General features: G+C 40.7%; 1 protein-coding gene across 5 annotated transcripts in view; it reads right to left on the bottom strand.

Moving 5' to 3' along the window:
• Nucleotides 1-13,956, bottom strand: part of LOC124429223 (CUGBP Elav-like family member 4) — a 462,839-nt gene that overhangs the window by 193,668 nt on the left and 255,215 nt on the right. The window contains exon 1 of one of the 5 annotated variants that reach the window (XM_046974222.1): nt 6,815-7,661. The exons of 3 other annotated variants lie outside the window; for them this stretch is intronic. The gene's annotated coding sequence lies outside the window, so the exon portion shown is untranslated. Of the gene's footprint in view, nt 1-6,814; nt 7,662-13,956 lie in introns of those variants that run through there. One more of the 5 variants, XM_046974227.1, reaches the window with a different exon arrangement.

Below are 13,956 nucleotides of genomic sequence, written 5' to 3'. Positions count from 1 at the left end.
AGATATCAATATTTTTGTATCATACTCGAATCATGATAATTAATGCGATTAGTTTGCGAATTATTCAGAAGGTGTAGAAATGAATGAATGCAGATGCATGCAGAAAAATCGACAACATTCCCATGCACCAATTATATAGTACTTTATACATTCAATGAAGCAAATACATCAATATTATAGTAATTCAAAAAATTACGCTTTACATTATTAATATTGTATCATGAATTTACCACTCAAAGATCTAGCGAATCTAGAAAGAAAGGAAAAAAGCGAAATTGTTAAACAATTGTATTTTGGTAAAGAAAACATCGGGCGAAAAGTAATCGCAGCGCACGTCAAGTTCGGGCGTAAGTAAGAGAGGATTAGGAACGATAATTGGCTCGAAGCCTCGCGCGTCCTCCGCTTCCTACCGCCCCCGCCTGTCGCTTCGTTTTGCTCTCTTGCGACAGAATTTCGTAGACCAGGGACCAAATTTGATTTGCAAATTCAGTTAGAGCCCCTCGCATCGTCTCATCCTTGTCTACGTAGCCCCTTCTTTCTTGCTCTTGTTCGTTCGAAATATACATACGTAGGACACTCACTTCTCTCTATCTCCAACGTTGTCCTGTCGCGCGCACTTCGTCCTCCAGGACACCCTCTTGGTCTCCCGTGTGACACGAGCTCGAGAAAAGACGCGCCACATGAATTTTAATTTTACTTCGTCTCGTTGGTGGGTGCGACGCACTTGGGACGCCGTAACGAGCAGCTAAAGTTTTTTGACGAAAAATTAAAAGTTTCCTACACGTTCGTCGGACCAGTCCCTTCTTCTCCTCTCTCTCTCTCTCTCTCTCACCTTTTCTACTTCTTCGTTTTAGCTTTCTCCAGTCTCACCCCGCTTGACTGACGACGGACAAGCTCCATTCACGGACCTCCAATGAGTATCCGGACGTCCTCGTCGAAAACGAGAACCGCGCCGTAATACCTCGTAAAGTAATTACGTTGCCAAGTCGTCAACGAAGAACCAACTTCCGGAAGACGAGGGAAACGGAAGGAAAAGTTGACTTATTTGCCGTGTGTTAGCACGGCTGCTATCCAATCGCGGAAGTGACATATTTACTGTAGCTTCCTAACGTTGAAACTTTCTTGTTCGTGATAACGAAGAGTAACGAAGAGCTTTTACCCTATCCAAACTCTTCTTCTTCTTTTGTTCACCCACACACAATTTTGTTCTTCTCTCATTTTAGTAGTTTTTCTTGAATCTTCGCGACAGAAAGGAAGGCGTATAATTTGGTAAAGGAATTAGGAAGTTTCTCGCACGTTAAAACGTACATTGAATCACGTTCATTATCGAGAAACTCCGATACATTTAGGAAGCATTTAAGCCGTTTAAGATGAAAGAATAATTTTACAAATATTTTGCTCAATGGAATGCACGTTGCTTTTGTCTCTAAATCTTCAATTGGACGGCTTCATGAAACGGGTATGGCAGGTAAGTATAGGAAAGGTGGATATTGGGGAGAAGAGGGAAGAGGACACGAAGATGAGACCGAGAGAGAGAGAGAGAGAGAGAGAGAGGGAGGGAGGGAGGGAGGGAGGGAGGGAAAAGGAACAAAAGAGAAAAAAAAGGAAGGCGCGACGTAAAAGACTTTTGATGTCGCGCCGGTGCAATCTGCCGGTATCCAGGCGAAGCCGGAAGTGCGGGAGCAGGCGCGCGAGCCAGCGCGAGCCCGGAGACGAGCAGATTTGCAAACCAGATTGAAATTTTGAAATTTAAATCTCTCCTGAGACTTAAGCTTCAAAAGTCCGGAGCCTTCCTGAGGGACGGATGTAGGTACTCGAATACGAGCAAGGTCTTACTAATTGCCGGATAATGTTGCTCGGGACAGAGAAATTTCGAGATCAAACGGTTACTCGCGAGGACCGATTCTATTTCTTTCAACGATGGTATTGACACATTTTATTCATCGTTTTCACTAATCCAAAGAAGATACTCTGCTTTGAAATATTTTATAGCTTTATTTCGTAATATTATCATCTTTATATATGAACTATTTATATTGAAAATGGGACAAGTCCATTGTTCGTTATTGCGAGATATTTAACAGTTTGCATCTATCTAACAGCAGATTAAACAATATTGATAAACATCAATAGACAATCTTTATATATTTTGTTAAATAATGTAAATTTATTACCCAATAATGTTCGTCAGAGACGGCTGAATGAAATAAAGATTCGGTGTAAACATAAACTTACTCTTAAACTTGAGGATCTTATTAAATATTGTGAAATATGAATTATTTTAATTATAAAAAAATATTGTGTATTCTTTGAAGCCTCGGAAATAATAATCACGTAGGTTTGGGAACGCGTTTCCAATTGTGACATTATAAAAAAAAAATCATGAATCATGCAATGTGCAAAAATTGACTTTTTTAATTTTCAATATTTCAAAAAAAAAAAAATATCTAGCGGCATAATCATCTTGAGACGATTCTCTTTCAAAAAAAGATAAGTACTCAAATGGTCTTTACAAAAAGTATAATTATTTTGTAGTACAAGCATGGCTTATTTTGAGAAGAAAAAAGTACTCAATTATTCCATCGATCTCCATTATTTGCTGTTTTTTTTTCCATTCATTCGATTAAAATATCCATACATACAAACTCTTATCTCTGCAAAGAGGTATAAAAGTAGAAAATTACAACAACAAAATAATTAAATGTTTACTCGTGGCCGATGCACTGAACGCATAAGCCATAGTGGTGCTTATCGTAAGTTGATTTGGGGTGTCCTACAGCCCACATGCACCACTAGGGTTAAATTATATCTGTTATCATCGTTAACTTTATTTTTGTTTTTTTTTTCTCGTTTAACGGACTATCCCCGCTTTGAAAATAAATGGCTCATATGTAGATTAAAATAAGTTGAGAAATGTGATCGTTATCCTTCATTATTCGCATTTAACTTTTTTCTTCCATTCCATTCGTGGATATTTTAACGTTTTGGCCAACGAACAAAATAGCACCCTCCTCCCATCATCCTCATTTCTAATGTTAACAATTTTCCATCATTCGTTAGACTTTCTCGAGCTCTTACCTCCTTCTCAATAGCGTCGAGGGGCGAAGTAACTCGTTACTTCACTTTGTTCTTTGAATTGGATAGTTTTCCATTAGCAGTCATAACAACGTCCTTTGGACCGTGCACTACTCGCGGCTGACGGAGACGGAAGAGAGAAGGTGTCACCGGGGCCACAAAGTTCAGTTTGCTTATTCAAGCTACCACGGCGTCGTCCCTCTGCATCCACCCGCGAAGATTAGCCCTCTGTACTGTTCACGTGTTCTCACGTTAATTTACATTTTTATTGCAAAGCGAATTGCATTTCTTTCCCTCTACTTGTACTAACATTTTATACTAAGACTATCACACAAACGGAACATTCAGCACAGACTAGTACATCGAACTTTTTAAGTTACTTACAGTTTACGTCGAATATCGTAATGCCGCAGAGTAAACTTACCTGGAATAAAAAGAAAAATTATGTACATATATATATATAAGCAATCAACGAGACCTTGATGTACATGGACAGAATCATCAACAAAAAATTGAATCAGTTAAAAGATGCTAACACCAAGCAGAACACCAAGAGAGGACGAATTAATTAACAATGGAATTTATTCTTTCGTTTAGCGAATCATGAAGGAAGTTATGAGAATTCCAGAGCAAGTAGTGACGGATGAAGTATATAGGACGTAAAATAAAGAAATCGAAATATATTTCGTTGTAAAGAGAAACGTTAGAACACAAGAAACAGTATTAGTAATGAAAATATGAAGAAGTTTAAAATATTCATCTTTATACACGTTGAAATATTATAAGAAGCGTAAAAAGCGAAAAATCATATAAAAATATGTAATAAATATTAAATGCCGTTAAAGATGGAGTCGCAAAATAGCGAGTCAAGCGGAATTTCCGAATAAACGAGGAATAACGCCTCGACGATTAAGTTACAAGGAGGGTAGCACGGCTGAGCCTATTGGATATATCGAGTAGCGGTTGATACGATATAGAAACTCTCTCTGAGTAAGCAGTGCCTATAGAAGCTACAACCATAACGGAGTATAATTCAGTCCGGTTCTGGTATGTATAGTGCCTACTCCATTCTCTGGCAATGCACCGTGCATGCTCCCTGTATCCTGGCACAACGGACCGCCGTAATGCATTATACCTGAGTAGGACACCGTTTATATACTCTACATGGGTGAAGGTATATAATGTATCAGACAGCATGTGTTCGCGTAGTCGAGTCTCCTTCGTACTGTCAGAAGCTAGAATTTCATTAAAGGGCACGAACACCACCGACGTTCGTAGGTCTTTACGAAAGCCAAAGTGCTGGCAACATTTCGAACAACTAGTAGGCGCATTACTGTATCTTAAAATTAACGACGATCCAAAAGCCGTTTTTAGGAATACTAGCGCGCGCGGCCGACTTCGTACGTATTCATTGAATGTAAACAGATATTAAAAATCAGAAAATCAAATCGTTGATATTTCTTCGCTTTACTAACCGTTCAATAAAACATTGACTAATTTGACAAGGATTTCATGGGAATTCTTAATAATTCACTTTAGCACGCGATAGATAAATCAATCATTTGTTTGACTAGACGAATTTTTCATTCGAAGGGAATTTCATCGAGCGTATGATCTCATAATACGTTTTTAAAGGACAAGAGTGATCAGCAATGATTTCCACAAGCATGCAATCCATTTGCGTACTGGCATATCTTGTTACGTTGAGGGAAGAAAGAAGAGCGTACAAATAAATTATACAAGATTGATAGGGGGAGAGGAGTAGTCGATGTTCTCGACCGATAATGATCTGTTCGTTTTTGCAACCTATATTCCGTCGTTCTCTCGACAGTATAAAACGGAGAAGGAGGCTTCATTTATCTTGTTCGCGATCACGTTGCATCCCGACAAATGCAACACCGTTGGGAGAACAAACCGCTGGATAAACTTTCGAAGAAACGACGAGAGTATAAACAAGACAACCGCTCGAGATGGATACAGTGGTGGAGAGTTTAAGAGAGAATTTTATAATGCAGAAATGAAAACCTTGCGAAACGTCGATCCGCACGTTGGAAATTCAAGAGAATCAGAAATTTAACGGAATATGGGAAATGGGATTGGGCGACGCCGTCATCATCATTATCCCAACAATGATCCCGCATAGATGTGCCGATACGAGAAACGTATTGCGTCTGTAGATAAATATCGAAGATTATTTTAAAAGATATATAAATTCCAATATTATTCGCCGATGAACGATGCTGAAATGGCAGGTGTGCATTGTTGCGATGAAAAATGACGTTCCGCAACCAATAGAGGCGATTCAGAATACAAAGGGATATTCTTATTCCTGCCTCGCACTTTTGGAGGGTTTTAAAGGGCTCCCCTCGTACGCACACGTTCTTACCAACAGCTCTTAGCATCTATGGCCTTCGTATGTTTGTGTCGCTACACGTTACCGTCACACGTTGGATACTCCCAACGTAAATCTTTGCTTCCATCCACGTCAATCGAAAAAGGATAGGCGAGCGGAAATTACGAAACGTCGGTGAAACGTGGCACGAACTAGTCGATAGGTATTTCCACATCGTCGAAAAATACATTACAAATCTAACTTTAACCTCCTTGGGATTCCGGTCACGCAACCTAGTACGAAGATATATATCTTACATCGAACGACGCGACAATCTCCTTTTACGCGTATCATCTCTTTTTCTTGCCTTTTGTGCACCCCTTTATCGTCGTACGAACTGACTTCGTGCTAATGTTACCGGCATACCGAAAAATGATACATTATAATAAGAAAAAAAATGATTACGTATGATATTTAACGTACAAATATGATAATATCTACTACTTTTTTATCCTATCGGTAAAATATTGATTTTTTTCCTATATTTTTGTTTCATCATTTCTTCCTAATGCTTTCCGCTAAAATAACAACGTACTTCTAAACTATCAATTGTCGTTTGATCCAAGGATAATTGATTGATGAATATAGAAAAGCTTACAAAGTTTGGTTATTTAAATTATCATTAATTTAGCTTGAGAACATTATGGATGGTTATCGTTCGGGAGATTTATTCTCTAATAAAGATCTGTTTATATGGATACTTTTACATGAATAAGTATAATTCTCTGTTAAGATACAAAGCATATTCTGCTGTTCAAAGTTTGATACTAATATGTAAATGAAGAATTCCAAGTAATATTTTTCTAAGCTTGTCGATATGGAGGAAAAACATTTCAAGATTAAGATCAACGGATTAGACCTTTCTACAGAATTACTAAGTGGAGCTTAATGAATTCTGTCAAGTGGGAAAACATCGACTATACCTCAGCTATGGAGGGTATAATCATTAGTTGATAAGTCTTCGTACGTCACTTCTCTAAGCTATTCAACGTTATCGAAATCGTACGACTCGTGCAATACAGTTCTCCATATGACAAGTATCGGAGAAATATTTGAAGTCTAGAACACGGAAATACGGATATCCTTGGAGCTTCGATTATCGGCTTTGAAAACTCCTTCATGGCGTAGAGAGTAGAGGCAACAGGTTAGCGGCACGCGCTAAGCACGTCGAATAGACCGAAGTTGTCACGTGTGCGTGCAGCGCGTTCGCGTGTTTCTCCTTTTCCTCCCATGCTCTTTTTCTTTTTTTTCTTCTTTTTTTCTTTCCTTTTCAATAGAAACAAACGTCCTCTCTTGCTTTCGCCCAAAGTAATAAAAAAAAAAAAAAATTAAGAAATAGTATCTAACCTATGATCCATAGACTGAATTCGGAGTCCAGCTGGGCGAAAAGCCACGCTCTGCGCCGTCTCCAGCCGCTCTATACCGAAGTTTCTCGATACAGAATGATAAAGAGAGACAGAGATAGATAGATAGATAGATAGATAGATAGACAGAGAGAGAGAGAGAGAGAGAGAGAGAGAGAGAGAGAGAAACAGAAAAAAAGACAGAGATAGAGAGAGAGAGAGAGGCAGGCACGTCTTTTATTGTCCTTTCTTGAGTACAGCCAGGATGAGCGACGAAGATTCGTTCCACTAGGTCCTTCGTAATTCAAAGGATGTAATGCAAGTACATTGATGCAGTTTCCTCTTCGTTTCAGGTCTTCCCGCCAACACTATATATGTGTATATAGATATATACATATATGTATGTATACGTTCACGCGTTTCTCGTAGCGTCCGGAAAATAAGCCCGTAAAACTAGGTCTCAATGATGACAACGACACACGACCCCTTGGAGGAAATGTTAATTAAGTTAACGCCTCATTCGTAAATATGCTGACGCGAAGTAATATAAGAACAAGAGAAAAGCGCGCGCGCGAGCGCGGCGTGCCGTGTAGTCGGATAGATGACTGGCAAGGAACCGACTCGTTGTCGGTGGCTGTACGTTCGTCTCGGCTCGCGGTCGTGGCCGTGGGGATCGCTACTGGCTGGTAAACGTGCGCGCGAGAGGGAAACGGGCTCTCTCGTGTGCGCCTTTCAAAGGGAGAGGGAGAGAGAGAAAGTGTGGTAGGAGGCTCGCGCCCACTCTCGAACGAATGCTCGGTAGTGGTAGGGTGGAGGAGATCTCACAACGAACCGGAGGCCACGGCCGAGCTGAGCCGAACATCGAGCCGAAGCGTCAAAGAGAAGAGGAAAGAGAGAGAGAGAGAGAGAGAGAGAGAGAGAGAGAGAGAGAGAGAGAGAGAACGAGAGTAAAGGAGGGTGGCTCGGAGAGAAGGGATGATGCCGGTCTAAGGGAAGTAGCAACAGGCGGTAGCTACCCCTCTCTCGGTTTCGCGCGCGCGCTACGCTCGACGCTCTGACGTCACGGCGTCGTGACGTAGGCGTGGTCACGGATGCGCACTAACACCTCGCCTATCACCGTTGTCATAGTGACTGCTTCGCAGAAGCCCTCGCTTCCGACCCTCACGGAGCAACCTCCCCATCGACGAATCCATCCTATCTCTCCTGTTTTGCCGATCACACGAACGTTAAGAGAAAACGCGACGAGCGCCCGAGCACACCTCGGAGAGTGAGAGTCACGCGGAGAGAGAAGCGTGTGCGTGCGTGCCTGCGTGCGTACGTGCTCGCGCGCGCGTTGTCACGGTAACCGTGCTTCAAAACAAGCCTGCGCGTTTTTCAATTCGAATGCACTCGCTGGGAAGTGATGAGGTTATAATGAAGTCTCTGCCTGGCCTGCCTCCGCGTTTCTCTCGCTACTCACCCTCCTATCCCTCGTCTCTCTCTCTCTCTCTCTCTCTCTCTCTCCCTGATTCTCTTCTCCCTCATCCTTTCGCTCTTTCCTTTACTGTTGCGTTGCGTAACTTGGATCACCACCATCGTGTCTCGCATCGACGAGCGTGTAACTTCCCGAGAAACGATGGAAGCTAGACAAGGAAAGCTTCGCTTATTGTACCAACTTTTGTGAATCGACGAATCCTACACTCATCCTTTTTTCTTTTTCCTTTTCTTTATCAGGTGAAATCATGCTACCTTTAAAACGAAAGAATTTACATAACTTTCGTCGATCTATCAAACAACGTTTGATGCATTGTAAAAATACAAACGAATTTCCTTAACTTTCTGTTTAACACTCGATCCGACGACGAAATAACAGCGAAATTTTAGCTCTCTTGGAATTTTTCAATCTATTTGATAGTCCTCGGTAGACACTTAAATCGCCGATGGAGCGATCACTTTGCGCATCACAGATATTCTGTTTACTTGGTTGTCGATGAGTTCTTAATTATCCTTAATTCGCAACAAATCGAGCTTGTAGATGTGACGAGGACCACGGCAAAACACGGTGTCATTAACGAAATAACGGAAATTAATTTTGATTAGTGCTTCATTTTAGCGAATCAATCGTGCTCTCGGAAAAGCAATTCAATTCTACTATTATAGATTCCTATGAACAAGCAGCACACACGCAATAATTTAATTCCGAAACCCGGTCTTTGTGACAGCATGCAGGAAATCACATTTAAAATCAGCATTTCCAAAGACATTATAAAATGATTTTATTTTTACATCTTTATTATCTATGTATCCGTGAAAATAAAATCACGCCTTCTTTTCAGTTTTCTTATGAATATGTTGAATAAATAAAAATGTGAAGGTGTAAAGAATTTCCACATTTTCCTGAGTACACCGTGTTTTTATCTTTCTTTCTAGCTAAAATAAATTCTTCGAATTCGGCTCGATATATAATGCATTTTGCAATAAACCAGACAAACACGAAAATGTAAAAGTGATTTTACACATTCATGAATCTCTACTCTTTCTTGTGCTCTCTTCTCTCTCTCTCTCTCTCTCTCCCTCTCTCTCCCTCTTCCTCCATCTATCCACGACCTAATTATGTTCATGTAATGTGACCTCCTTCTCTCGTAGGAACGATAGACGAGACATACTTGGCAAGTGCTTCCACAAATTAAGTTACTAAGGAACTCTCTAATTAGACGCATAATTACAACATTATTCGAAGCAGCGCGCATGAAGCGTATGCCCGAATAGCTTAAATAACAAAACAAAGTAAAAGTTTGCTATCTTTTTACCGCAAATTACGTCAAATGTAAACTTCATAATATACAATAAGCACGAATATAATAGAAATATTTGATATACTTGAAGTTTCAATTGTATTAGAAAATGCCAGTCTGTTCAAAGAGAGGACTCGCATCATCCTTTTGGAGTAGCAAGACTTAAGAAAAAAAAGAAAAAAAAAAGAAAAAAAAAAAAAAAAACAAAAAAAATGCTGCGGAAAGATAAACGTTTTATCTTTAATACGAGCCTTATTGCGCGCGGATGGACTAATTACACCGTAACGATGCTCTAGTGGACTGCGAGTGTATGGGAGCTGGATGGATGGTCGGTATGAGTAGTAACATAGCTGGGAAAAGGAAAAGAGAGACACACCGTGTATCCGTGCATCGAAAGAACTCTTCTATAACGCGTAAAAAGAACCAGCAAAATATGCGACTCTACATTTACGAAATTGAATTAAAAAATGTTTGATGTTAATTGTGGTAATTCAATCAGTGCGTAGCAAATAATGAGACGGAAGCGGGTTTAAAATCCCGTCTCGCTCGACAGAATGTTCACTAGTCACTCTTTATCTTTTTCTTGTCGTAATTCATTTTTTGTTTTTTTCTTTGTTTCTTTCTTTCTCTGAATTCCTGAATTCATACACCAGCAAGTTCATTCATGAAATACGAATTAAGCTGATACAATTTGAAGGAACATGAACTTAATTCGAGTTACTACTAATACTAAATAACTCGAAGAACTGTCATATTTCGAGACAAATTGTTTAACGAGACTTTATTTAAAATGGATCATAGTGCACTGTACGAAGAGGATAAGACGAGGAGGAAGAATTGGAGGTAAAGGATAGATATACTGGTTAGACATGTACATACGTATAAATGCTTTAGTCTTTGCAAAGGCAACTACCTCATTAGTAATTTCGATCGATACTGGAGAAGATTCCTTCCGCACGACAAACTCCTATTTGACAAATTAATTCCTTCGAAATAGCGATAAATTTGCAATTCGGCTGTGGCCGTACGTGACCGACGAGCAGTCGTATGTACATACGTATATATTTGCGCGTATATCAAAGCGAACTGTATGAGACACGTATGATGGAGGAAGATGAGTATCAAAAGCAGAGAAGGCGAATGAGAGAGAGAGAGAGAGAGAGAAAGAAGGGAGAAGGGGGAAGCGAATATCAAGCAGAATCGAAGTATTCGCGATCGAATTTCGAGGTATCCCCAGTGAAAAGGATATAGCACCGCTGTTGCACGTTTCTCATAGGTTTGCGTTACTTTTACGCGCTTGTTAGTGGAACTCCCGAGATTCATCATTAGTTGCGATTTTCCTCATGCTTGTAGCACCGAGCCATTATTGTTCGTCTCATTCTGACAGGTTTGATGCACAAAGGTGCTATACTCTCTCCGATAGGTTAGAATACCGAGAATAGAGAGAGGAAGAGAGACAGAACAGCACGGTTTCGATCACATAGATCATAGTTTCATGGTTCCACCAGGAACATTGTTTCCCATGGGCTGTATTGTTTACAAGTCCACACATAGAGCGCAGATGCATTTACAATCTACGGATTTACTCGAGCATACAATCTCTCTCTAGCAACCCCGTCATCGACACGATCGTCTACGGCGTATATACGCTCGGCTGCTATTGCTGCTGCAGCTTCTATGATTCCAAATGTACTTGTGGCCATGCAGAGACGGGTGTCAGAATACACATCACATACGAATCGCTATTTCTATAAAATCGAACAAATCCCATATCGTCATTGAATTTCGTTGTTTCACTTTAATCAACATTGATTAGTGGTTGAAGAAGTTGTCGCCATTATTGTATTTATCGACCCAGGTGCTTTAAAAGAAACATCGGTCGTAGATCAATTTTCTGAAAATTTGTCTTTCCTCATCTTCAATGTTCGATGAGTTTATCTTCAAAGGACGAGCTCAGGATTGCCCTGAGAAAGCGTCTTTGCTTTGAAGGAATGTCGAAGTGGCGATGCCTATAGTGGAAAGAGGAAATGACGCGTCATCGTCGAAAATTAATGAACTTTTCCGACGTTACGAAGCATCGAATAGGAACGTTCGGAAATAGCGCATTCCGTTCTTGATGACTGACGGACGTCCAATCACTCGGATGACAGTCGACTCACGCGATCCCGCATGCGCACTGTTGGAATATTCGCGCATTTTTCCTTCCAGGAATTTCAATTTCTTTCGATCGTATAAACCAGTTTCGGGAAAGCGAAGGGACGCGTGGTGGATCTTCTCACGGAAAGAAAAAGGAAGTGAATATCGACAAAACTCTTTCCTTTTTTTCACCGTATCATATTGCCTTCATCGACGATGTTTAGAATCATCGATTCGAACTCATTCACTATTCTTGAATCTTTTCCGAGTCTTCTACCCAACGATCGTGCGTAAAAAAGATCGAACATTGTTTTTAATAAAATGTTAAAACCGTTGTAAAAATTATTTTATTATTTTCTCGGTAATGCCTTAAGTTTGGACATTGAAAAATTTAAATTTCGAATCAGTCCCCAGGGAAATGGTCCTCCTGTCAGGTACGTGAACGATATCGACTCGTAGGTGACAGGAAGTGGTGGTTTCTTTCTAAAAACGCTCTCTATAAACTTTTGTAAATATCTCGTATTGGAAAGCCTTTATACAAAGTCAGATGGAGGAACACTAGAAAAAAAAAAAAAAAAGGAAAAGAGAGAACAAAGAGTGAGGTTTTATCGTTATTTTGCTACAACTGGACTTAATTCTATAATTCGATCGGTCACACCGAATGAAACCTACCGGTGGTTCTCTCTGGTAAACCCCATTACCTTCCGAACGACTGTGGTTACTTGTCAAGGCTAAGTTACGAGAGACGAATCGAAGAGACGGAAAGAAAAGAGGAGAAAGATGAAGTGGATAGTAGATGAACAGAAATAGAGACAAGAAAAGAGAACTGAAAGAAGGAACAAGAGACAGAAGGATAATGTGAATAAGAAGAGCGCAAAGAAATACAGGAGGAAGGGTAAAGGAACGATGAAGGATGATATAGAATGAGAGGAAGAAAAGGGAGGAGGAGGCGGAGTAAAGAAGTTAGCTCGAAACAAACCTTACGAGTGAGCCGAAAGAGGAGGGCAGAAAAAATTAAATCCCGTTCGGCAGCAGCCCCTTTTCTAGCGGTAAAAGAAGGTTCGCCTCGTCTACGGTACGACGACGACGACGACGACGACGACGACGACGACGACGACGACGACGACATCGGCATCGGCATCGGATTAGCGTAAAATCGAAGGGCGCTGACTTGGTCGCTCGTAAATTGGCTACAAAGTTTGGAGAGGAGGCAGCGCTCGCAAAGACAGTCGTGGCGTCGCTGCCGGCGGCGAAGCACAAAGGGAATCGATTCTCGCTGAATCGCGATCTACCTTCTACCTCAAACCCCTTAATTCTCTCTCTTTCGTTCTCTCTCCACCCACGAACCACGCCATTTTGTCTTTCCGAATCTGTGACCATCAGCATGCAAAGTGGATAAAGTTTCTAGACTACACTTTCCGTGGCCCTTTCTTTACTCTCTAGCAGTGCCATACCCCGATCTCTTACGTGCTCACCCGCCACCATCGTCCTCATTCGGTCCTCTCATATCGCTTCGATCGTATTCAAGATTGTTTCCCCGCACCTTCTGAATCTGTACCGAGTGTACCTCCTTGCGTCCTACATTTCCTTCTCCTCCTTCCTCTATTTCTTCCTGCCTTCTCACTCCGAATTTTACGCCGCATCGAATGCAAGAAATAGGTACATAGATTTTTCTCGGATTCGACTGATAATACTCTGAGACAATCACAGTAACGGAACCTTAGGTAGGAAAGCCGGAGAATGTATCTACGTATTTGAATATTGAAATTCGATCGAAAAAAAATACTTGCCAGAGACACCTCGAAATATTCCTCTCCATGATCTTAGATAATATTATCTTAGATAAATAAGTTATCATTATTGATTCGAGGTAAATTATTTGTTTGAAAGGCAACGACCTAAATCGGAGGAGCAATTCGTGACCGACCTCTTTTGCAATGACTTTTTTTTTTTTTTATTATCTTTTATCTCGGCCCTCTCTTTTCTCTTTGTTGCTTTCAGTCTTTCCTACGAACGCACAGAAAACCATTAACGCTTATACTATTTTCCTTCTCTCCTCGTGACACCTTCCATTCTCGTTTCAAAAACAAGAGAAAGCCAGCACATTCAACGCTAATGAAATAAGTCCTTGTCTAAAAGCATACTACACCGCAATGCTGACGGTGAGTGTGCCATTGTCTCTCTGGTCAGAGAGGAGACACAGAGACGGGAGACTATCGATAACGATCTGTCGACA

The sequence above is a fragment of the Vespa crabro genome, chromosome 14, assembly GCF_910589235.1.
Source record: "Vespa crabro chromosome 14, iyVesCrab1.2, whole genome shotgun sequence".
Classification (NCBI taxonomy): Eukaryota; Metazoa; Arthropoda; class Insecta; order Hymenoptera; family Vespidae; genus Vespa; species Vespa crabro.
The sequence above is the reverse complement of the archived record's forward strand: the minus strand, read 5'-3'. Positions and strand labels throughout refer to the sequence as shown.